The sequence below is a fragment of the Mirounga angustirostris genome, unplaced genomic scaffold (assembly GCF_029215605.1).
Source record: "Mirounga angustirostris isolate CCGP_5_RB_7025 unplaced genomic scaffold, mMirAng1.0.hap1 SCAF_11, whole genome shotgun sequence".
NCBI lineage: Eukaryota > Metazoa > Chordata > Mammalia > Carnivora > Phocidae > Mirounga > Mirounga angustirostris.
The window spans coordinates 113362039-113388494 of record NW_026991719.1 but is presented as its reverse complement, the minus strand read 5'-3'; positions in this window follow the sequence as shown (position 1 = coordinate 113388494).

The window sequence follows — 26456 nt, the reverse complement described above, 5'->3', positions numbered from 1 at the left end:
TTCTTTCTTTCTTTCTTTCTTTCTTTCTTTCTTTCTTTCTTTCTTTCTTTCTTTCTTTCTTTCTTTCTTTCTTTCTTTCTTTCTTTCTTTCTTCTTTCTTTTTCTTTCTTTTTTGAGAGAGAGAAAAAGAGAAAGAAAGAACAAGCAGGGAGGAGGGTCAGAGGGAGAGGGAGAAGCAGACTCTGCCGAGCAGGGAGCCCGTTGTGGGGCTTGATCCTAGGACCCTGAGATCATGACCCAGGCCAAGGGCAGACGCTTAACCAACTGAGCCACCCAGGCGCTCCCTAAAGTCCATCCTTTTAACTACTCTGCCAAACAGAATTAAAATTATATTATAATGCATTTACTTTTTTAAAAAAGATTTTATTCTTAAGTAATCTCTACACCTAACTTGGGGCTCAAACTTATAACCCTATCAAGAGTTGCATGCTTTACCAACTGAGCCAGCCAGGCGCCCCTTCTAATGCATTTACTTTAAGTAGTAGATGGAACTGTAATGTCACTTGCCTATTTTAAAACAACAATTGGTATAAATTATGTTTATCTTGAAGGTGTGGAAAAACGCAAACCATCTTAAATCATATGTATATGGAAATATAAAAAGAGGTCTCCTCTTGCCCGTTGGTGTCTTAATCTTCCTTTGCCTATATGATCACATGCAGACCATGTGAGCTGGGTTCTCCAATATGGTGAGTAATTAAATACCAAATGGCCATCTAAAGTAGAACAGTGATCAAAGCATAGTGAGTAGATTGCTTAGGTGTATGTAATAGTGAATAGTGTATTTTTCCCTAAAGAGTTTATAACCAGGACTTCTACATACAAAATCTGGTTAGTTTAAGAAGACTCACTGGTGTTTCCAAAATTGGTGTGGTATCACTGGCAGATCTTTTTGTTCATGTGTAGTTATACTTGGGTAGTATTTCTAAGATAGAGAGGAACATTTTCCTATCCAGAGCCAGTCAGAAGCAAAATGCCAGTGCCACTCATACGGACTGAGTCCATTTTGCAGCCTCTGTAATGGAATGATGGGTTGACAACTAACAATGTGAACCTGCTTATAGGAGCTTTGAGCCACTTATTTATATGATCCACTTATTTATAACTTGTGAGTGACAATGAGTGGGTGAAAGTCATGCAGCTTTTGTTTTGATTGCATTTCATCTGGAAGCACAAATGAGACGTCTGTATAGGTGACATTTTTATATAGGTGTATATAGCGCTTCTCAAACTAATCTGGTGCTGGTATCATGAGAGTTGGCAATGTGTGGTCTGTGGAAAAAGGAATTCCATAATCAAATTAATTTAGCCATTTTACCCTATCCTACAACTTGATCATACTTCTGTCCTGTTTAAGATTATCCTTCAAATGAATACTTAACAGCTCTCCAATGTCCAATCTCAGATCTCCCTTTTCTTCTTTTTCATCAAACCATGTGTAATGAATACACCTTAAGGAAAATGAGTCTGTTCTTTGTATTTTATTAAGATATTTTTAGTCCTAAGATATTTTTAGTCCTAGCAGAAATGACGAACATGTAACCCAGCAGTAACAAAACTGTATCATAAGTGGTAGACTAAAGCAGATAATGATACAAATATATATGTAGTAGAAAAGGGAAACCTAAGTCTTCTGGGTAATTTGGGAAGGTTTCATAGAGGTGGTGGCCCTTAGGTTGAGAATAAAAAGATGCATAGGAGTTTTCTAGGCAGACAAGGGTCCTTAAGTGCAGGTTATTTTTTTTAAGATTTTATTTATTTATTTACTTATTTGAGGGAGAGCACACCTGGGTCAGGGGAGGGCAGAGGGAGAGGGAGGGAGAGAATCTCAAGCAGACTCCATGCCAAGCGTGGAGCCCGATGTGGGGCTCAATCTTACCACCCTGAGATCATGATCTGAGCTGAAATCAAGAGTCGGATGCTCAACTGACTGAGCCACCCAGGCACCCCAAGTGCAGATTATTTTTTAAGTCAAGGGTATAGTTGCTCTCACCTCTTAGTGCTCAGCATTAAATCATTCTTCCACTGCTGACTTCTTTCTTGGCCTGTTCCACTGTACTTTAGGAATCTTTATTCCATGGTAAATAAATCCCCCAATATCCAGAACTTCTACATAGAATACTTTGCTCTCAAGACATGAAGAAGTGTGAAAAACCATAGCAAACTGTCTCCCAACACTTGTCATCTGAACTGTAGACTGATACATATTCAACTGAATATGAGATATCTTTACTTGGGTATCCTGAAAGAAACTTTAAACATGTTCAAAATTGAATTCTTTTTCTCCCAAACATCTGCATAACCTTTTCTGGTATCTTCACTTCTAGCCCAATGACTGAAGGCTATGAGTCACGTATAGAACCCTACAGAAGCAAAGAAGAGGGAGGACCCTAACTCTGCCTTTGGTGTCTTGAGGGTGGGCATCAGGGAAAGCTTTACAGAGGGCATGACACTGAGAAGAAACCTAGTAGATAAAAAAGAAAGTGAAGGGTGTTGAAAGAAGATAGAACAGTGTACCCAAAATACATGCATTTAGGAAACTATGGAATGTTGAAGACTTGCAGATATATGGTATGGCTAGGCAAGGTGGGTCAGGGCAGAATCAGACTCCAGAGGAAGGCAGGCAGGCAGCTGCACACGGTGTCAATCTATTACAGGCACTAAACCATTGAAGTGTTAAATAGTAAATGACACCAGTTAATTCAAGTTTCTGTCTACAATTCATTATATAGCAATCAGACCCCCTCTGCCTGAAATATACAGCACCTCAAGTAGAAATAAAAATGTTCCTAGTGGTGCTGACTTCTCATTGTTGAATGGATTTTGTAACAGACTCATGTAAGTTGCAGGTTCCAACTACAGGTGACACAACTAAATCCAAGACCAGTTATAGGACAGCCACTTAAATTCAGCAGCAAAGTATAGGACTATTTGTTTGGAGTAAGGAATTTCATCTAGTAGCTACATTTTAAATGACTCACTGTGACTCCCAAGAAGTTGTCAGGATTTGGAAATTGTATGGAATAAATTAATGTCATAAATCCTTTACCTTAAACATAAAGAAGAATAAAATTTTATTAGGAAATTCATTTCTTCTCATCCTCATTTTTAAAAATGGCTGAAGAAGTATTTAAAGAATATTGATTTGATTGGGTGACAAATTATTAGCTATCCTAGCAGTGCTATTTTTTTATCATTCTGGCTCTGAATATAGGGAATCAATGAGATAGGGGGCTGCAGAGATCAGCAGGGGACAGATAACTAGCAGGCCATATAAGCAACATAAATATGAAATTTATCCTATGTGTCACTGGGATCCATGGAAAGGATTAAGCTAAGAGATTGATGTAATCCCATTTACATTTCAGACAAATCACTCTGCTAGTCATGCAGAAGGTAGCCTGAGCAGGGAGAGGAGGGAGTACAATTAAAGGCCAGAAAACCACTTAGGAGGCTGCTGACATAGTCTAGGGATGAAATGATGAGGTATTGAACTAGTCAGTGCTTGTAGGAATGAAGAGGATATTCAGAATCTCTTTTAAGAGACAGATGCTGGAAGACTTGGTGACTGGTTGGGTGTGGGGGATGAAGTGGAGGTATGAGTCCAGAAAGACTTATTCATCCATTCATTCCCCAAATATATTGATCTCCTAATTTGTGCCAGAAACTGCTAGAGCCTAGAAATCCAAAGATAAGTAAAACACAATCCCTGTCTTCTGGTAAAAGAAATAGACATGCATATAAGTAATTATAAGGCAGCATGATAGGTCTGTAGTTAAATTATGTTCAAGCTACTAATGGGGAACGAAGAGGAGGAAGGGATTTGCTCTACCTGGGAAATTTGAGGAAGGCTCCAGAGAAGAGGTACCCTTTGAGTCAAGTCTTCAAGAACATATAGGAGTTCCTATAAAATCATTCCTGGAAGAGGGAGCTATGTGTGCAAAGCAGACTCATAACTTTAAAGCAATATAACCTTATTTGGATAATGAAACTTCAGGTTGTTCAACCTGACCATGTGGGTGAATGAAGGGGTGAAGGATGAGAGAAGCCATATGCAATTAGAATGGCTAGCTCATAAAGTGCTTTGGAAAACCCCATGCTGATGAGTTTGACTTTGTCCTAAAAGCAATGAGTAGTCATTGAAGGCTTTAAAAGAGAAATGGCATGGTCTGCATTGTGTTCTAGAAAAAATCCTATTCTTTGAGGCAGAATTCTGCAAAGTTGATCATGCTTTTTTGTGTGTTTCTACAGTACTTACTATTTTATCACTTATCACACTTGAGTCAGATTGAAAGGGTTTGAATCCTGGATCCATCAGCCACTTACCATTGGACCTTGGGCAAGTCAGTTTCCCATTGATTCTTTTTCCTCTTCTTTTGAATGAGATATTAATAGTACCACCCCACTCGTTCCTGGTGGGGATTCAAAGAAATAATGTATATAACAGTGCCTTAAATACCATAGGCACAAAACAAATAACACTATGATTGTTGTTTGCGTGTTTCCAAGATAATATACCCTACCAGACTTTGACCCTTCCAAGGGTAAGAATTGTGCCTATATTTATTTCCAGGCTCTAGCACAGTGCATAGCTATGGTGGACAAGATAATGTGCCATCCAGATCCCTCTTTTTTAAATTTAATTTTATTATGTTATGTTAATCACCATACATTACATCATTAGTTTCTGATGTAGTGTTCCATAATTCACTGTTTGCGTATAACACCCAGTGCTCCATGCAGAATGTGCCCTCTTTAATACCCATCACCAGGCTAACCCATCCCCCCACCCCCACCCCTCTAGAACCCTCAGTTTGTTTCTCAGAGTCCATCGTCTCGCATGGTTCGTCTCAGTGAAAGACTTCCTGCCCCAGCTGTTAGGAGACCTGTCAGCAGACAGTCTTCAGTTAGCCCCTTCAGAGATCACCTCAGCTACACAGAGCTGCCTTGATCAAGTTCACATCCCTTCCCAAGGTGGCTGAGACACAGTGAGTAGTTGATTTAGACATCTGTAGGCCTGGTACTATCCATCCATGGAGAGGGCAGCTATAGCTTCAGAGAGCGTTGTTGGGTTAGACAAGGCTATCATTGGGCTGCATCATAACTTCTCCCACTGCCCACTCCTGCCTTCTTCCTCTCCCTTCCATAGATGTTTATCTCAAGGGCAATCCTTAGTAAACATCCTGCACATTGAAGTCCATCTCAGAATTGTCTTCCTAGAGAATGCAACTCACAATTGTGGCATTTAATAGGTAGCCAAAAAGCTAGGTGAATGAATGAATGCTCATCCTATTTCTGCTGCTGAATGGGAAAATCATGGGCTTTGTGTGTTATTTACCCTTTCCTCCTTTCGTCTTTATGGGGTTGTAGTAAACAATGTGCTCCAAAAGGAGAATATGCTCTTAGGTATGTGAATCCAGGAATAAATTATACTCTGGCAGAGTGCGGACTTTCTGTGCCAAAAGTATTTCTGTTGGCTTCTCTCTTTATAATTAAACCATGTTCATCCTTGAGGATGTTTTAAAAAGAAATGCTTAGATTTTAAGAGAATGCAATATGAAAGGAAGCTGTGTGGATACTGTCTTCCTTAAGGGCTATCTAATGCAAGAAACTAAAAATATTACATAAAGTAAATCAACTCAGTATACCATATGAAAATGTAGTCTTTTGTTTCTTAGTGTTTTTGTTGGTAGGAAAGGACCTCTAATTTCTTTTTATTCTTTCTTTTTTTTGAGAGAGAGAGAGAAAGCAAGCGGGGTCGGGGAGGGGCAGAAGAAGAGGGAGAGAGAATCTTAAGCAGGCTCCACACCCAGCACAGAGCTGGACATGGGGCTTGATCTCACAACCCTGAGATCATGACCTGAGCTGAAATCAAGAGTTGGACGCCTAACCGACTGAGCCACCCAGGTGCCCCAGGACCTTTAATTCCTTTATTCATCATGTTGTCATATATAACAAGGTGTTATATATATATATATATATATATATATATATATATATATATTTATATTTATATTTATATTTATATTTATATTTATGATCTGGCTGTCACACAGAACTTGGTTCTGCTGTCCTGTGGTGAGAGAGAGGTTCGGGTTCAGGTTGGAACGTTCCCTCTTGGATTTTTGTCATGGTTCTGAAGGCATAGGTCTAATAGCACTGCGCATGCCTATAGATCGCTATTATAATTAGAATTTTCTCCCCTAAGGAAGGTACAGATGAAACCAGAGTTATGGGTGGGGATAAATATGTAGGTGAACACTTCAAAATTATGCACTTGAATGAAATTTCTGGGCTGTGTTGATTGAAGGCTGACCTGATAAGAGGCAATGATTTCAATGTACTGTGACTGGATATCTCAATTCTGGTTTCCAAGTGAAGAAATGAAATGATGAAGATATGATACATTTGGAAAATGCAATTTAAGAAGGAATAATAAAATTAATCACTTTATAATGGATATCACTGGGCATGCAAGAACTAAATGAACCTTAAAAATGGTCAGGCAGGGGCGCCTGGGTGGCTCAGTCATTAAGCGTCTGCCTTCGGCTCAGGTCATGATCCTGGGGTCCTGGGATCGAGCCCCGCATTGGGCTCCCTGCTCTGTGGGAAGCCTGCTTCTCCCTCTCCCACTCCCCCGCCTGTGTTCCCTCTCTCGCTGTGTCTCTCTCTGTCAAATAAATAAAATCTTTAAATAAAATAAAATAAAAATGGTCAGGCAGATGGACTTTCTAATTTAACAAATATGTATTAAGCTGCTACTATGTATAGTCATTACTAGATTGTAGAGGAAAGAATCATACTGGGCCTAGCCCATAACTTCTACATGGCAGGGTGCTAGGCTTTAGGCTGGTCTTGGCTTAGCTGGTAGCCTAAGCATGCTCATGGCATGACTAACAGCATAGCATGGGTCTATAGGACCTGCATATTTCAACCATGACCTAAACTCATCATCACAGATAACAGCTTCACTCCTGTAACAAGAGGAGTTTTGAGCCCTAAATTCCTCCAAGAGGAAGAAAAATTCCTCTGAAATTTCATATAAGGAAGACATGTTACAGAAGAGCAATATATGCCATATTCAGGAGTTCTAGATTGCATGTATGCTTTGTGTGGTACAGTAGGCCCATATGCCAGTAGGAAAACTAGTTACTAGATATGTTTATTGAGTTCAGGAAGATAACTTGAAGTTACTTTTATTTTTATGAACACTATGGAAGGAGAAAAAATTGAGATGGAGAAAAAATTGAGATTTGTTTTGAATTTCTTAATAATCAAATTCAGCAGCTAGAACTGATCAAATCGGCGAAAGAGCTGGGTGCCAACTTGTACTTACAAGAGGCACTTCATAATATTCCTACAGTACTTTTGATGTGAATATGAAGCCAGTAGTTCAAAGACATATCAAAAGATTCATTTCAAGATGCTTAAAGCAACAAATGAATCCTATGTCTTGGTCCAAACCCAGGGAACAAAATTTAATAGTAAAGGAAATAAGAACCAAAGAACAAATTCAAAAAGCCCAGAAGTGGTGTCAACCAGGCCTTGGGTTTGATGTGATGAGGTTCTATAATACTTCACATTGTTTGGAGTTGATAATTTCTAGTGTATCCTCTGAATGTCTTTATAGTCATTCTCAGAGTAAGGGGTGTTCCAGTAGTTCAGTTTCATCCAATTTTTAGCTTCAACATTTGTTTTCCTTTGTAAATACATAGCCATTACATAAAAGTAAACACTCATTAAAAAGAAAGAAATAGGATATCTTACCCCATTTTATGGCATTTAAGATTAAAATGATGGCTCTCAAGCAAATTCCCTCTCCAGAGGTATTAGCTGTGCAGTTAACATATGCATTCATCCATTCAGCAGACTTTTTAAACAGCTTTATCACTGGCATATAAAAATTGTATATATTTAAGGTATACAACCTGAAGTTCTGATAAACATATACATTGTGAAATCATCACTAAGATCCAGCTAGTTAACATATCCATCACTTTTACATGGTTACCACTGTGTATGTATGTGTGTGTGTGTGTTGGAAAGATTTAAGACATATCCTCTTAGCAAATTTCAAGTATACAATACAGTCTTTTTTAAGTTATTTATTTATTTATTTATTTATTTATTTGAGAGAGAGAGAGAGAGTGAGAGAGAGCATGAGAGGAGAGAGGGTCAGAGGGAGAAGCAGACTTCCCGCTGAGCAGCGAGCCAGATGTGGGACTCGATCCAGGGACTCCAGGATCATGACCTGAGCTGAAGGCAGTCGCTTAACCAACTGAACCACCCAGGTGCCCTACAATACAGTATTATTCACTACAGTCATCCATGCTGTACATTATATCTCCAGAACTTATTCATCTTGTGTAACTGAAAGTTAGTATACTTTGACCAGCATCACCCCATTTCCCCTGCCCCTGCCCCAGCCTTGGCAACCACTATCCTACTGTCTGCTTCTATGAGTTTGACTATTTTAGATTCCACATAGAAGTGAGATCACGCAGTACTTGTCTTTTTGCGTCTGGCTTACTTAGCATAATGTTCTCCAGGTTCACCTATATTGTTGCAAATGGCAGGATTTCCTTCTTTTTAAAGGCTGAATAATATCCCATTGTGTATACACCACATTTCCTTATTCATTCATCTGTCAAAGGACATTTAGGTTGTTTCCGTATCTTGGCTATTGTGAATAATGCTGCAGTGAACATGGGGGTGCAGATATCTCTTCACAATGCTGTTTTCAGTTCCTTTGGATATATATCCAGAAGTGGGAATGTTGGGTCTATTTTTAATTTTTTTTGAGGAATCTTCATACTGTTTCCCATAATAATTGTACAAATTTACATTCCAGCCAACAATGTACAAGGGTTCCCTTTTCTCCACATCCTCACCAATGCTTGCTATCGTTCATCTTTTTTACAATAGTCATCCTAATATATATATTTATATATTTTTTATAGTCATTCTAATAGATGTGAGGTGATATCTCATTGTGGTTTTGATTTGCATTTCCCTGATGATTAGAGATGTTGAGCACCTTTTCACATACCTGTTGGCCATTTGAATTTCTTTTTTACAAAGTGTCGATTTAGGTCCTTTGTTTTTTTCAGACCTTTGACTATTTTTTAATTGGGTTATTTGTATTTTTGGCATTGAGTTGTATGGGTTCCTTATATCTTTTGGATATTAATCCCTTATCAAATATATGGTTTGCAAATATTTTTTCCATACTGTAGGTTGCCTTTTCATGTTGTTGATTGTTTCCTTACTGTGCAGAGGCTTTTTTAGTTTGATATAATCCCAATTGTTTATTTTTGCTTTTTCTGCTTGTCCTTTTGGAGTTATATCAAAAAAATCATTGCCAAGACCAGTGTCAGGGAGGGTTTTTCCTGTTTTCTTTCAGTAGTTTTATGATTTCAAGCTTTCTATTTAAGTCCTTAATCCATTTGAGTTGATTGTTGTGTATTGTGTGAGATAGGGGCTCAGTTTCATTCTTTTACATGTAGATATACAGTTTTCCCAACACCATTTGTTGAAGAGACTATTGCTTACCCATTGTGTGTTTTGGGCACCCTTTCTGAGTATAAATTGACTGTAAATGCGTAAGTTCCTTTTTGGGTTCTTCATTTTATTCTGTTGGTGTACATGTACATGTCTGTTTTTATGCCAGTGCCATATTGTTTTGATTACAGTTGCTTTACATGGAAAAAATGATACAAAAGTTGGGGACCCAAAGGTGAATAAGACTGTCCTTGCGTTCATGGAGCTCACAGTCACTGGGACATGGAAAAGTAAACGGAAAACTGCAATCCAGTATAAGAACAATGAGAGAAGATGGAAGTGAGAACAAGAGGCTTTGGTTGCCCACAAAATGTGCACTTAATTAAGAATGGAGAAAGGAAAATATGCCAGGGTAGTTTACTGGAGAAGATGGTGATGCCCAAGCCAAGTCTTACATCATGACCATTGTGAGTGAATTAAGCAAAGGGACAGGGGAAAGGCATTCCAGACAGAGAGTTCAGTATGTGCAAAACATTAAGCTAAGACTAAGAGAGTTGAAATGGGAATTCTTGAGGTAACAAAACAACTTCAATAGGATAGAAAATTTCGTTTTTAGTCCTAACGTGATGTTTCATCACGTCATTGAACAATTCAGTTCAGAAGTTACCTCTATATGGATAGTATATTTCTTTTAATTTATAACTCCTACATTTCCTTGAAGAATCTTGTGATTCCTGAATGTTTACTATCAGTTTTATTCATTTGAGAAATACCTTTCAAATGGCTCAGCTTTTATAAACATCTACATAGCATTGATGGATTAATATAACATTGATGCCATAGTTTCACTATATGTTTAATACTGAAATTGGCCCAACCCCGGGCTTCTCAAGATGACTCTCTTATCCATGCATCCTGGAGCCAGTATACCATAATATTGGAAACTTGTAGCTTTATGAATAATAGCACATGGCAGCACCACTTAGGTAAGCTTAGAGATTTCATAATTTTAAACTTATCACCCCCTTCTAAACACTTTTATGGCAGCCCACTGCCTTCAAAAGTAAAGCCTCATTTCCTATGAAAAATATTCAAAACCTGGGACAAACTCACCCCAAACTACTATTCCAGGTATCTTTCCCAAAATTTTTCCTCCCCTTCACCCCTGAATGCACCAACCATGACAGAATTTTCCTTGTCATTGCCTGAATATGTTCTGTAGAGTTTTAGCTTTGCTCCTGTATCCCTCCGCCTGAAATTCCCTTCTTCACTGCACCCCAACCCCTTATGGCTCCCTTACTTAGTATTTAATATATCACTTCTTTTTGAGCCTATTGGACTATTTCTAGTAGAAACACTTAATCCTATTGGACAATGGTGGTTAATACCGAGTCCAACAGAACTGTGTTCAAATTAAAGCTCTGCCTTTTTAATTTTTTTTAATTTTTTATTTATTTTATTTTTTTAAAGATTTTATTTATTTATTTGAGAGAGAGAATGAGATAGAGAGAGCATGAGAAGGGGGAGGATCAGAGGGAGAAGCAGACTCCCTGCCGAGCAGGGAGCCCGATGTGGGACTCGATCCCGGGACTCCAGGATCATGACCTGAGCCGAAGGCAGTCGCTTAACCAACTGAGCCACCCAGGCGCCCAGAGCTCTGCCTTTTTTAATACTGTGAAACCGTGTACCAGTTAATTAACCATATTAAGCCTCTGGTTCCTCATCTGTAAAATGGAAATAATTATAATACCTTTGTCATAGGGATGTGGTGAGGATTAAATGACATAATGGTAACACGCTTCACACAGTGCCTGGCACATATTGATACACTCAATAAGTATTGAACAGGTACTCAGTAAATATAAGTTGTTTCATTAGTATTTCTGTAGATATCTCTCTCCCTTTTTAGGCTTGGGTCTTCCCAAACTATGGATGTACATAGCACTTGTCACGGGTTTTGTAAATCATGAGGACCCAATAAACAGTTGTTAAAATGAATTGATTCAAAAGGAGCTATGTGACCAGTTCCCTAGTGGATCAAGAGATTTGTGAATACATGAGAACTTGCACTGAACCAATTGTTCTTTCCAAACATATATCTAACTGTAACCAAAACTCACAATTTTCCTAGGTTCCATAACATCTGTAGACATGATATTATCTAGGTATCATGTGACTTCTTAGGGGGTTTCAGATTATGAAATATTGTTAGGCTTTTGACTAACAGAAAAAGATTTGTAGGAAACTTCAAATTTACATAATTGGTTCTTGTTTTTCATTTTTTTCTGTATTTAGAGTTCACTGAGTGAAATAATTTCCTAGTCACAGTTGAATGGAAAACCATAGTCAAGTTACAAATTAGAGTAAAATACTAGCTTCTTGATATATTTGTTCAAAATGCAATTTCCCTCTGCTCCCAATATAATTTACTAAATAAGTACAGTCTAATTACATGTCAAATAATTTTTTTCTTTTTGTGATGAACTGATATTTTTCTACCATTTAGTGATCACTTGGAATCTTGCCACCTAGGAATCATATACCAACTGCTGAACATCCCACTCAGAGTCTCCTCAACACAAGAGGCTTAAGGAGTATTGAAACATACATCCATTAGAGCTGGATAACAATCAGAGGGAACAATGTACAAATAGCTAATAAATGCTTAGAGCACAATTTCAAAAGCACAAAGCCATTTGTTTTTCTTATCAAATTAAATATTCCAAAGCATTATTTAAATAAATGTCTCTGGTTCAGGGCATACCCTGTGGGTCAGCACACCAATATAGCTGTGTATTAGAAATGTGTGTATTTACCTAAATTGTAGAAAGGAGAACAAAGGCACAAATACAAAGACATTTTTGGTAGTCTGTGACTCTGACACTTAGTTGGCATTCTTGAAAGTAATTTTGAGGGAGTCTCAAAAGTCCTTAAAGTTTTATTGAAGATTGTGTTATTTGCTTCAAACCTCATCCTTCCATATGTGTATGTTGCAGCAGTGTCCTCCCAAACCCAAACTTGAATAGCACTGTGTGATTTGCCTTGGACAGCAGAATAAGATGGAACTAAGAGTGAGCCAGTTCCAAACCTAGGCCTCAAGAGGTTTGCGTGTTTCCACTTGCTCTTCGACCTCTGCTGTTGCTAGAAGAACATAGTGAGCTCAGGACAGCCCATTGGACTCCAAAGGAGGATGAAGGAAAAGTTGAGCAGAGTTGCTACCACAGCAAAGCTCAGCCTAGATCAGACAACTCCCAGGTATGTGAGCAAGCAAATCTGAGATTGGCAGAGCTGCCCAGTCTATCCCAGATTAGATCAACCAATCCTCGGATGTGTGAGCAAGCACATTTGAGATAAGAAGAGCTGCCCAGCTGAGCCCAGCCTGGATAAACCAACCCCTAGATGTATGCACAAGCAAAATTGTGATTAGTGGATCTGTCCTGCAGCATCCAGTTGACCCACAGTGCTGTTAGCTAAAAAAAAAATGCTTACTATTTATGCCACTAAGATTTTATGGATGTTTGCCACATAATGTTATTGTGGCCATAGTTGACTTACAAGTTGTATACAAACATGTAAAAAGTTCTGTAATATTATTCACTCTGTTATCATGAGTGAAGACCAAACAGATTTATATTATCTATATCTATTTATGTTATCTATATCTAATATCATGAGTGAAGACCAAACAGTTTCATAGAATATTACACAGATGTATCCAGTCTGAATGATTTTATTTCCATCTCTCAGCCTGTCTACTTATTAAAACTCTAAAACCTAACTATATTCTCTAATAAAAGTTGATTGTCAGGAATTAAACCAACTAAGAAAATCTAAATTTCTGAAAATCTGAATCTAAATTCAGAAAGCTCTTGTTTTAAATCACACTTTTACATATCCAGTTGTTTATATTTTTGTGAAAGTAATTCTTAAGCATGGGGCTTTGGATTTCGGAGGAAGAGGGTGCATGGAGTTATTGCACGTGGTCCTGGAAGCCATATCTGTGCACATTTCCACACATTTACATGCAGCTAGCATTTGACATGAAAGGGCTGGGGATGCCCATCGTAGGGTATTTCATGTAAGGCAATGAATAATCTGAAAATAAAATAAAATTTTAAATTTTAAAAAAGTTTCACAATAACATCAAGAATAAAACAAATGCTTAGGAACAAATTTGACAAAATAAGTGTACGTCTTATACACTTATACACTGAAAGCTACAAAACGTTGTAAGAAATTAAAGGAGATATAAATAAATGGAAAGACATTTCATGTTCATGGATTCTAAACATTAGAGCTTTAACATTAATAGGGATTCATGGGATTATGCCTTACCCCTACCATACAAGTTCTAAATGAAAATTAATATTAAGGTGACAGATCTATAGATTAATTGCAGTCAAATTCTCAGATGGCTTTTTGGCAGAAATTGACAAGCTGTCCCCAAAATCCATATGGAAATGCAAGGAATCCAGAATAACCAAAATGACAGTGAGAAGGAACAAAGTTTGAGGGCTCATACTTCCCAATTTAAAAGTTAGGATAAGGCTACCTTAGTAAAGACCGTGTGGTAGTGGTTTACAGATAGGCATATCAGTTGATGGAACAGAACTGAAATTCTTGAAATATCCTTACATTTGTGGTCAATTGATATTTGACAAAGTTGCAAAGTCAGTTTGATAGAGAAGGGAGTCTTTTCAACAAATGGCACTGGAATAATTGGATAGCATATACAAAAAAAATGAATTTATACCATTTACCTCACACAATACACACAAAGCAATTCAAAATCTAGCATACCAAAATGTAAGTTGTAAAACTATAATAGGTTTAGAAGAAAATCTTTGTGATCTTGAATTAGGCAAATTCTTTTTTTTTCTTAAATATTTTATTTTTAAGCAATCTCCACACCCAACGTGGGGCTTGAACTCACAACCCTAAGATCAAGAGTCACATGCTCTGCTGACTGAGCCAGCCAGGCTCCCCTAGGCAGATTCTTAAGTATGACTCTAAATGCATGATCCATAAAAGAAAATACTGATAAATTGGACTTTATATAAGTAAAAAGTTTTTGTGCTTCAATAGACAAAATTAAGAAAATGAAAAGACAACCACAAACTGGGAGAAAAATATTTGTTAAGTCATATATCTGCTAAAGAATTGGTATCAAGAATAATTAAAGAACTCTTGCAACTCAATAATAAGAAGACAACCAATTAAGAAATGGGCAAAAGATTCAGATAGACATTTCAGCAAAAACAATATATGGATGGTAAATAAATACATGAAAAATGCTCAATACCATTACTCATTATAAAAATGCAACTTAAAACCACAACAATAACCACTAGAATGGACATACATTGCTGGTGGGAATGTAAAATGCTGCAGCCAATTTTAAAAACAGTTTGACAGTTTCCTGGATAGTTAATCATAAACAAACCACACAACACAACAATTCTAGTGCTAGATATCTAACCATAAGATATGAAAACATGTCCCCTCAAAGACTTATGAGAGAATGTGTATAGAAACTTCTTTTCACAACATCTACAAATTGGAATCAATCCAAATATCCATCAGCTGGTGAAAGGATAAATTAAAATGTGATTTATCCATACAATGCAAAACTATTCATCAATAAAAAGAAACAGACTATTTATACATTCTGCAACATGAATGAACCTCAAAAACATAATGCTAAATGAAAGAAAGCCAAATGCAAAATATTATATATTATATGACTCTATTAATATATAATTTCCAGAAAAAGATGAATCTATAGAGACAGAAAACAGTTAGCTGGCTACCTGGGATTGGGTCTGGGAGTGGGTATTGATTGTGCATGGACATGAGGAAACTTTTTGGAGTGATGGAAAAGTTCTTAGACTATAGTGGTACTTGAACAACAGTAAATTTACTAAAAAATCATTGAAATCTATATTTAGAAAGGGTAAATTATATGCTATAGAAATTATACCACAATACAGCTATAAAAATGGCACATGAAGACATGTCCATCTTTATGCTGCTACCCCAAATCCCATTAGAACAACAATGAAGAAATAAGACACATGTAAGCCATAACTACAGAAGAATGAGAGATATTTGAAAAATATACAGTGGATGGAAGATTGGAAAATGACTTAACAGAATATAAAGAACTTAAGCCTAAGTAGCTGCAGAGGAGAATAACAAGAAGTGAATTAATCTTTCTTTGTTAAAGCAAAGCTTTGATTGGAGGCCTCAAGTACTTTAGAAAGCATGAGTGAACTTGAGGTGATATGAAAGCATAAGGACTGGATGGAAATCTAAAAGCTGCTAGACTTCCTAGTCTTTAATACCAATACCAACTCATGTGGCCACATGTCTGTCTCAACAGATTAAGTAACATAGGTTTATTTTCTGGAAAAATTATACATGCTGTAGAGGTTCTAGACTGCCTCATGTGATGTTTAATCACTGGTAAGCTTAGACTATTCCTCACTAATCCAAGGTCTCAAAAGCTTATGGGTGAATTTTTAGGATATGAATAAAAGTCACTGTTCCGTATAAACTGAAAAATAAACTTTCTCTGTGACTAAAATAGTAAAAATAGATCATCAGCGGAGAAATGTAAATTTTTGGAGGTAATCTTTATCAGGTTGAGGAAGTTCTTTTCTACTACTAGATTTCTAGTTTTTTCCCTTTTTTTAGCGTGAATGGATGTAAAATTTTGTTAAAGGCTTTTTCTTCATCTATTGAGATGATCATATGATTTTCTTGTCAGTTGGTATGGTAAATTCTTCTGATTGGTATTTGAATGTTGAGATAGTCTTGTATTTCTGAGATAAACCCCACTTGGTCATGATACATTATCCTTTTTATGTATTGTTGGATTCTATTTTTGTGCTCCATGTCTATTTTATGTTCTGTTGAGGATTTTTGCATTTATGTTTATGAGGAATATTGTATAATTTTCTTTTGTTGTAATGTTTTTGTCTGGCTTCCTTAAGAGTGTAATGTTGGTCTCATAAATTGAGTTAGAAAGGGTTTCCTTCCGTTATATATTCTGGAGGAATTTGTGTGGAATTGTTATTATTCTTAAACGTGTGATAACATTTGCCAGAGAAGCCATCTGGACCAGAATTTTTCTTTGTTGGAAGTTTTTAAACTACGCATTGAATTTCTTTGAATAACATAGCACTATACAAGTTATCTGTGTTTCCTTCAGTGAACCTTGGAAGCTCATATCTTTTGAGGAATTTATCCATTTCATCTAAGTTGTAAAATGTATTGCCATAGTGTTGTTTCTGGTATTCCTTATTTTTTAAAAGATTTTATTTTTAAGTAATCTCTACACCCAACATGGGGCTTGAACTCCCAACCCTGAAATCAAGAGTCACATGCTCCACCGACTTTGGCATCCAGGTTCCCCTGTAGTATTCCTTATGTCCTCTTAATATCTATATTGTCTGTGGTGATTTTCCCTATTTCATTCCTTAGATTTGTACTTGATGTTTTCTTTTGCTCTTGGTCAGTTCAGCTAGTTTATTAATTACACTATTTTTATTTATTATTATTTTTTAAAACATAACTTTTTTTGAGAGAGAGAGTGTGCACACATGTGTTAGCCCGAGGCGGGGGTGGCAAAGGGAGAGGGAGAGAATTTTAGCAGGCTCCACGCCCAGCACGGAGCTCAACACTGGGCTGAATCCCACGACCCTAAGATCATGACCTGAGCCGAAATCAAGAATTGGACGCCTAGCTGACTGAGCTACCCAGGTGCCCCTATACTGACTTTTTAAAGGAGCCTGCTTTTGGTTTCATTGATTCATTGCTGTTTTTGTTTCTCAGTTTTACTGCTCTCATATTTTTCCTTCTCCTAGCTTTTTCTTAAATTTGCTCTTCTTTAACTGGTTTCTTTTGTGAAATCTTAGATCATTGATATGAAATCTTTCTTTTATGGTATAAGCCTCAAATATTATAAATTTCCCCTCAGCACTGCTTTAATTATGTCCCACAAATTCTGGTTATGTTGTGTTTTTGTTATACTAAAACTCAGAATATTTTCTCATTTCCTTTGTGATTTCCACTTTGACCTATGGGGAGTTTCCAGAATACTTCTTTTTCTGATGTTTAGTTTAATTCTGTTACAGTTAGAGAATATGGTTTATATAGTTGAACTATTTTAAGTTTGTTGGGCTTTGTTTTATGGCCCAGAATATGTTTTGTCTTTGTGAATGTCACTTGTACACTTGTCTTAACAACACCTTACGAAGAGCTAACATTTTAAATTTTGATGGGGTCCAGTAGGGGTTGCTGGTTGTTACTCAGTTGCACTAATAACCTGCAGAGAGATAATAAGAAACTAAGGGTGGTTAACAAACAGCTAAAGGCCATGTGTGAGAGCCAGCAAGTCTCCTTGGTACTTTGCAAAGAGGCCTGTACCTCCCCCAGTGGGAAGACAGGCACAGCTGAGGAATAAATTCAGGATCTGCTAGGTAGGATCCTACAGCTCCAGAGATGTTTGATTGTCAGCCAAAGTCAAATCTGTTGATGGAACGGTCCCTGAAACATGAGATGTGGATGTTTGAGAGTATGCTTTTGAAGTTTTAGCTCTGTAGATTCCCCCTAAACTCTTCAGAGCTTGCAGAAATGGTCCACCATTCTCGAGTAAAAGCTAGCCCTTCTCCCATGAGGGAAGAAACTGAAGTCTTCTCCAATGCAAGGCAACAGGTACCCCTCAGTCCTCAGAGATGCCTCATCTCCTCTCCTGTTCGCTAGGCCAACAACTAGGGTTAAATCCCAGCATAACCTAACTCAGGATGTGATGGGTCTGATAAGGAAGAAAAGGATTACACGCTGAAGTTCCTGAAAAGAATTTGCTAGCATGTCCTGTAGAAGCCATACTACTTCCTAGGATTGGATTTTAAGGGTGCTTCTACAAGGGAACTGGAATGCAAGATTGGATTATCAAGAATGAATGGACTCAGGGCATTTCCTTAGGGCACGAGATTTAACATCCTAGCAAGGACCCCTGTGCATGGTACAAATTCACTTAGTGTGTCTCTTAGAAACCTGGAGAAAGATATAGCTCATGCTGTGGGAACTGGATCCCAGAGTTTCTCTAGCAGGGGGCAGAGGAAGGAATAAAAAGGCTCAGGAAAGTGGGATATATTATGTAGGGCCACAAAACCCACCAGAGAATTATGTTCCACAGGGGAACCCAAAGGACTCACTATTCACCAAGATCCTCAGGAATGTGCTAGTGTGAGGGGCACTAGCATCAGTGAGAAGTTAAATGGTAGCTCTCTTCTGCAGGCAAAGAATGATGGTAAAAGAGGTGATCACGGAGTTTGGCTTGTTAATAGCCATGAGTATGATGGGTAATTGAGTAATAGAGGCTAGAAGCCAGAACTGACACATTCTCCAATAAAGATGATTTTTTAAAAAAGAGTTATTTGGGTGCTTCTAAGATGCATCTAGTTTTGGGATCCCTAATCTCTGGTGACTAGCCCAGTGCTCTTTCCTTTAAATCATGATGGCCCCTCTCATTTATTTAATTCTGTTCATAAACACACCATTATTTTTCTCCTATAATAAAAGTCACTGTTCAGTATAGAAATTTAGGGTGAAGGAGATCAAAAAGAAGATTAAAAAAATTTTGTTATCACATATAACACTGAAATGAGCATTCTAGTAGCTAAATCTCTATGTATTTCCATGATTATTTCCTTCAGATAAATTCTTAGAAGCAGAATGTCTGTGTCCCGGCTGATGTGTGTTTTTCTGATTTTTTGTCCATGCTGCCAAAAGACCTCCAGAGATTCACCAGATTACTTTCCCAATTTCAGCCTATCAGTGTCCCCATTCCTCATTCCATTGCCTCCACTAGTTATAATTTCATACAGTTCTGCCAGTTTAATAGGTGAAAATTGTCTCTATTTATATCACTTTATTATTTGTGAGATTGAACTTTTACATGTTTTAATTTGTCTTCATGTTTGTTTGCCTTCTGTTTTTCTTTTTTGAATTCATATAGTTACCAATTTGGGGAAAAGGTTACATTTCTACTGTTTGATTTGTAATACTGGTTTACATAGTAGGTTCTTCCCCCCCGATTTGTCATTTGACTTCAGTTTTCTTCATAGTATTTTTTCCTTACATAATAAGGTTTTGTTGGTTTGCTGGTTTTTGTTACATCACGTATGACAACTTTCCTTTTCATGTTAAATTGACATGACATTTTAATCATATATTTATATTAGATATATTCTTCAGTATCTCTCAAGAGTTTCTATTGTGCTTCATTGAGCTGACTCCTTCTGTGGTAGTATTATGCTTTTAAAATTATTTTGTAATACAAGTACCCTTTTATTTTTTTCTTTTACACAATTTCTTGATGGATCACATTTATTCTTTCTTTTTTATTTAAATTCAATTCGCCAACATATAGTATATCATTAGTTTCAGATGTAGAGTTCAGATGTAATTCATGAGTTGCATATAACACCCAGGGCTCATCACATCACGTGCCCTCCTTAATGCCCATTCCCTAGTTACCCCATCCCCTACCCCCTCCCCTCCAGCAACCCTCAGTTTGTTTCCTAGAGTTAAGAGTCTCTCATGGTTTGTCTCTCTCTCTCTGATGACTTCCCATTCAGTTTTCCCTCCCTTACCCTATGATCCTCTGCACTGTTTCTTATATTCCACATATGAGTGAAACCATATGATAATTTTCTTTCTCTGATTGACTTATTTCACTTAGCATAATACCCTCCGGTTCCATCCACGTTGATGTAAATGGTAAGTATTCATCCTTTCTGATGGCTGAGTAATATTTCATATATATACCACATCTTCTTTTTATTTATTTATTTTAAAGATTTTATTTATTTATTTGATAGAGAGAGACACAGCGAGAGAGGGAACACAAGCAGGCAGAGTGGGAGAGGGAGAAGCAGGCTTCCTGCCGAGCAGGGAGCCCAGTGCGGGGCTCGATCCCAGGACCCCGGGATCATGACCCGAGCCGAAGGCAGACACTTAATGACTGAGCCACCCAGGTGCCCCTATTTATTTATTTTTTATTAACATAATGTATTATTTGTTTCAGGGGTACAGGTCTGTGATTCATCAGTCTTACACAATTCACAGCGCTCACCATAGCACATACCCTCCCCAATGTCCATCACCCAGCCACCATCCCTCCCACCCCCACCACTCCAGCAACCCTCAATTTGTTTCCTGAGATTAAGAGTCTCTTATAGTTTGTCTCCCTCTCTGGTTTCATCTTGTTTCATTTTTCCCTCCCTTCCCCTATGATCCTCTCTGTCTTGTTCTCAAATTCCTCATATCAATGAGATCATATGATACTTGTCTTTCTCTGATTGACTTATTTCGCTTAGCATAATACCCTCTAGTTCCAACCACATAGTTGCAAATGGCAAGATTTCATTTTTTTAATGGCTGCATAATATTCCGTTGTCTATATATACCACATCTTCTTTATCCATTCATCTGTTGATGGACATCTTGGCTCTTTCCGTAGTTTGGCTATTGTGGACATTGCTGCTATAAACATTGGGGTGCACGTGCCCCTTCGGATCACTACATTTGTATCTTTGGGGTAAATACCCAGTAGTGCAATTGCTTGGTTGTATGTTTATTCTTTCTGATGAGCACAAGATTAATTTTAAGTTCTAGAGTAAATTCCACTGTTTTTAAAATTGTGTTCAATGTATAGAATAATTTAAAGGGGCGCCTGGGTGGCTCAGTTGGTTAAGTGGCTGCCTTTGGCTCGGGTCATGATCCCGGGGTTCTGGGATCGAGCCCCGCATTGGGCTCCCTGCTCAGCGGGGAGCCTGCTTCTCCCTCTCCCACTCCCCCTGCTTGTGTTCCCTCTCTCGCTGTCTCTCTGTCAAATAAATAAATAAAATCTTTAAAAAAGAATAATTTGGAAAAAATGAGCATTTGTATAATATCGAATCTTCACATTCAGTAACATGGCATGAGACTTCATTTATTCTTGTGCAGTTTTGTTTCCTTAAAGAAGGTTTTGTGATATTTTGGTGTATTTTAAATATTTCTTAATAATTTATTCTTAGAATAATCAAGTTCTTAGGTATTTTATTTCTTCCTCCTGCCACCCTCATCATATGGTTCTCTTCTTCACTAAAAACTGTATTTAGTGGTCTTATGCTAACAGCCACTTCCTTGGCCTACCAAATAAATATACCATGCATTTTTTTTTTTTTTTTGCCAAAATGGAAAATGGAGAATTTAGAAGGAGGGAAAACACTAAGATAAATGGATATCAAAGGAAAGGATGGCTGTGCTTTGGGGCCTTAGAGTGGATACTTGATGAAAGTTTGACTCATTGATTCAATAAAGTAGTTTAATTGATTCTCAGGGTTTGGTGTAATAGATTGTTAGCTCCTGTCTCCAAGCAGTGGTTATTATAAGCCTGGCATTTCACTTCAATGATGAGGAAAAACTCCCTTTAGCAACTTGAAAAGCCATTTGGGCTGAGGATAGAGATGGTAGCACTCATTGTGAAAGTGTTAGAGGAAAGCAATCACAGTTTCCATCAGAGGTACCATTCTCATTAATGAGCTTGAGATCTTAGTGGAATTGTACAGCACTGTATGTGTTTGAGTGTATGAGTATGTTTTAAGGATGAAAAGAAAAACCAAAGAATATGACCACTTGAAAGATATACTAGTTATTTAACTTAAAAAAAATGATTTTTTTTTTCAAAGCAGCTTCTCAAACCAAGAGAATAAAGCCTGTGATACTTTGTCATACATTCTGGCTCTTAATTAATTATATGCAGTTTTGCACTTTATTATAGACTCCCTTTCTTTGGTGTTGAGAATGTTAATTCTGTCTTCCCAGAAAGGTTGTAAAACCACTGAATGCCTAGACCCACAGAGAGAGAAACACTGCATGGCACTACATGGTTGAAGTCCCCATAACAATGTGTCAGTGCAGTTAGACTCAAATAGTGCAAAGTTTTGACTCGTTCTTCCATTTTCATTTGCTGTATCTTAAACATGTGTTCAGATTTGCATTTAGCTAACACTTTGGCTATTGTATGAAGACCACATTTTCTGGAGATGAGAGTGGTGATGGAAAAAAGTTAGATATCATTGCAACAGTTCAGGGGAGACACAACAAGAGCTGGGATTAGGTAGGCCAGTGACAATAGCATGGAGAAGAGGGGACAGATTTGAGGCCTGCTTAGGAGGCAAAATATGTGGGATTTGATTGGTACAGGAAGATGCAGTCAGGGATAATTGCTAGAGTTAATGTGAAGCCAGGAAATTTAGATTTGAATTTTAGTGGCTTTTTAGTTGTGTGATTTTGGCCACTTGAGGATTTATTTGAATGGTCTTTGGTCTTATTTCACCATTCACAAAATTGAGGATAATAATACCTGCTGCATAAGGTTGTTGTATGGATTAAATCGAATATGTAACAATGCTTTGTCAGTTCTAAAACACTACATAAAAGTTAGATTTTATTTACTTCATTAAAAATGCTATATCTTGGGGCGCCTAGGTGGCTCAGTCGTTAAGCTTCTGCCTTCGGCTCAGGTCATGATCCTAGGGTCCTGGGATCGAGCCCCACCTCGGGCTCCCTGCTCAGCGGGAAGCCTGCTTCTCCCTCTCCCACTCCCCCTGCTTGTGTTCCCTCTCTAGCTGTGTTTCTCTCTGTCAAATAAATAAATAAAACCTTTAAAAAAATGCTATATCTTGGGGCACCTAGGTGGCTCAGTTGGTTCCAAGTGTCCGACTCTTGATTTCGGCTCAGGTCATGATCTCAGGGTCCTGGGATCGAGCCCCGTGCTGGGCTCCACACTCAGCAGGGAGTCTGCTTCAGGATTCTCTCTCTCTCTCTGCCCCTCCCCCCACCCGAGTGCTCTCTCTCTCTCTCTCTCTCTCTGAAATAAACAAATCTTTAAAAATAATACTGTATCTCAAGAGGGTACTGATAAGGTATTTATAGATCCATGTACAAAAAAGATCAAATAATGATATCTTTATCTTTTTTCCTTGGCCTGTGAGGGTATCTAAAAGGAGACATTGATGATGTATTTTCAGTATCATATAACTGGTTTTCCTCTCTACCTAAAAAGATGCTAAGGTATAAAGAAAAAAAAAAAAGAAAAGCTATGAAAAGCTATAATGTAAACCATTTCTTAAGACCTAGCTCAAATTCTAGATTCTTAATATATTTGATGGTAAAGTCACATTCTCTTCCTTGGCCTTGTTTACCCCATCTGTAAACTAGAGTGTGGGCCAAGGTCTTATTTTTACCATCGGGTAGTACATACTTCTTAACTCCCAACATTTGTATTAGTCCACTTCAAGAAGAGCTACTGAACTAGTTTCAGCCCTTGCCAAACTAATGGAAAGGATAACCTTCCAGTTGGAGAAAATAACTTATTTTCCTGGAGCTTCAGGAAATATCAGGAAATAATGAGAGGTATAATTTTTTCCTTACTGTTCTTCCCCAAAGGACAGTCAAAGTCTTGTATCTCGGGCGCCTGGGTGGCTCAGTTGGTTAAGCAACTGCCTTCGGCTCAGGTCATGATCCTGGAGTCCCTGGATCGAGTCCCGCATCGGGCTCCCTGCTCAGCGAGGAGCCTGCTTCTCCCTCTGACCCTCCCCCCTCTCGTGTACTCTCTCTCATTCTCGCACTCTCAAATAAATAAATAAATCTTTAAAAAAAAAAAAAGTCTTGTATCTCAGAGGCTTAATTGTCTTAAGTCCACAATTAGATATTGTTATTTTCCATAGTATGGCCTCTTTGTTTTCCTCCATGGTAAACACGTTCCTCTTAGGGCGCCTGGGTGGCTCAGTTGGTTAAGTGTCTGACTCTTGCTTTTGGCTCAGGTCATGATCTCAGGGGTGGTGAATGGGGCCTAGCATTGGGCTCCTTGTTCAGTGTGGAGTCTGCTTGAGATTCTCTCCTTTTCCCTCTCCCTCCCCCTCTGCCCCTCTCCATGCACTCTTTCTCTCTCTCAAATAAATAAAATCTTTAAAAAATTACAAAAAAGCTTTCCTCTCTCTTCTCCATACCACTGTTAAAGACAAGTCTTCCCATTCCTTAAGGCCCACCTCAAATATTAGCTTCTCTGAAATTCTCCCTCTTCCCCAGGGTTTGCTGTTTTTTGATTGTCGAAGACTCTAGTAGTCTATTTATGACTAACCCAAAACTAACTTGCAAAGACATGTATTCTTTTTCACTTCACTGAAATCTCTGTTCTTTAGCTTGTGTTCAGCTAGTGTTTTGACAGAGATTTCCTTGGCCTCCCAGAGCTAAAACAAACAAACAAATGATACCTCTCTCAGTCATCACAGATGAGCTCTGTTCCAGGGCACTCCATCAACATTTAGGCTTACACTGATTCTAGGAACCAACTCAAGATGAAACCAACCCAAGATGAAATGAAATTTGGGTCTTTTCTAAGCATAAATCTTGCCCTGGACATGCATATGGCTTTCTAAATTGCCACAGATTCACAGCTACTTTTGAATAACTTGGTTTCACAAAGAAACTCTCCTCAGCTCTTGATCTTGGGGTCATGAGTTCAAGCCCCATGTTGGGTGCAGAGCTTACTTTAAAAAAAAGTAAAGGGGGAGAGCAGGAGCATAAGACATTAATATTAATATGCTTCAGCTATAACTTTTTGCCCCCCATGTCTGAGGGTTAGTTAGTCCAGCTTGAAGTGTTTCTGAGCAAAGTCTTACCACTTTTCTAGCCTGAGTCTGGAGTTAGGCAAAACAGAGATGAGTTCCTTGTGTCAGTCTTTCAGGTAGCCCCAAAGAGGTTAGAACAGACATACACAGTAGTTTTGGGGAAAAGTCTGTTCTCCCTCCAGAACCAGGGACCATGGTCCCACATTGGGAATGCAGGTTGCCACTGCTTAGAGAGCAAGGCCACTACCAGAGAGTGGGGGAGGTGGAGCAACGGCAAGTAAAATGCCACAAAACTTGCCTATCTTTTTTAAGTTGCCTTTTTCTTGATTCAGTGTTTGCTTGGTTGCTTTAAACTTTTGACTGTTTTCCAGAATTCTGAAAAAGTTGGTTCTGACAGTTTCTGCTTGTTTTTTGATGTTTCTTTGGTGGCAGGGGTGGATGTAAGCTTGGAACTGCCTACTCCATCATTTTGCTGATGTTACTCATCTATACTATCTTTTATAATTGCATAATTACCTTAACTGGTGCATATGTGTGTGTGTGCATGTGTGTGTGTGCATGCTCTTGAATTATTGTCTGGGATTACTTTCTTTCAGCCTGAAAAACTTACTTTAATATTTCTTGTATGGCAGGTCTGCTAGCAGTGAATTCTCTGTTTTTTTGTTTTTTTTAATGTGGAATGTCTTTATTTCCTCTTCATTTTTTTAAATATAGTTTTGCTGGATATAGGATTCTTGGTTGACAGGTGGTGTTTCTTTTTTGAGAATTTTGAATATGTTCTCATACGGCTTTCTGGCCTCCAATGTTTCTGATGAGAAGTCAGCTATTTATCTTATTGGGGCTCCCTTCTAACTGATGAGCCATTTTTCTCTTACTGCTTTCAAGAGTTTCTCCTTTTCTTTGTCTTTCAGCCCTTTTACTATTATGTGTATGTTTTGGGGTCTCTGCTTTTATCCTATTTGGAGTTTGTTGAGATTCTTGGATGTGTTAATGTTTTTCAAGAAATTTGGCAAGTTTTGAGCCATTATTTCTTTTTTTTTTTAAAGATTTTTTATTTATTTATCTGAGAGAGAGAATGGGAGACAGAGAACATGAGAAGGGGAGGATCAGAGGGAGAAGCAGACTCCCCACTGAGCCGGGAGCCCGATGCGGGACTCGATCCCGGGACTCCAGGATCATGACCTGAGCCGAAGGCAGTCGCTTAACCAACTGAGCCACCCAGGCGCCCCGAGCCATTATTTCTTTTTAGAGGTTTATTTATTTATTTGA